Source organism: Carlito syrichta, unplaced genomic scaffold (assembly GCF_000164805.1).
Source record: "Carlito syrichta isolate Samal-C Ts95f unplaced genomic scaffold, Tarsius_syrichta-2.0.1 Scaffold305794, whole genome shotgun sequence".
In the NCBI taxonomy this organism is placed as follows: domain Eukaryota; kingdom Metazoa; phylum Chordata; class Mammalia; order Primates; family Tarsiidae; genus Carlito; species Carlito syrichta.
This window is the reverse complement of record NW_007249890.1, coordinates 117,678-118,512: the sequence shown is the minus strand read 5'-3', so window position 1 is coordinate 118,512 and position 835 is coordinate 117,678.

The following is an 835-nucleotide window of genomic DNA, read 5'->3' as shown; positions in this document are numbered from 1 at the left end:
AATCCACTCACCTCAGCCTCCCAAAGGTGCGGGATTACAGGCTGAGCCACTGAGCCCGGCTAAGTTTGAGTTTTTACATTTAGCTCTTTGATCCATTTAGAGTTGATTTTTGTGGAGGGTGATAGGTAGGGGTCTTGTTTTAATCTTCTGCATGTGGTCAGCCACTTTTCCCAGCACTATTTACTGATAGGTTCTCCTCTTCCCAGTGGTTGGTGGTGGAGGCTTTGCCGAAGATGAGCTGGTTGAGGAATTAAGGTTTTGCTCCCGGTATCTCTATCCTCATTTTCTTTCTTCTATTTGTAGATATCCGGTTTTCCAACACCATTTACTAAAAACTGTTCTTTTCTCCTTGTGTATTCTTGGTCCCTTGTCAAAAATCAAGTGATTGTAGATGTCTGGGTTTATTTCTGGGCTTCCACTTCCTATTCTGTCGGTTGATGTGTCTGTTTTTATGCCAGTACCATGATGTAATGTTAGATTGCTTATTTGAAGTCTTTTTTTTTGTGGCAGGTGTTTATTGCTATAAACTTTTCTCATTAGTAATGGCTTCTGCTGCATCCTGTGAATTTTGGCATGCTGTATTTCCATTTTTGTTTGTTTCAAGATATTTAAAAATTATCCCTTCAATTTCTTAAAGGACCCTATAAGCTGTTTAGGAACATATTACTTAATTTACACATATTTGTTAATTTCCCATGGTTCCTTCTCTTATCGATTTCTCTAACTTTGTAATATATTTTGAAATTCGGTAGTATGTTGTTTTCAGCTTTTTTTCTTTTTGTTCAAGACTGCTTTGGCTGCCAGGTTCGGTGGCTCAGCCTGTAATCCCGCGCCT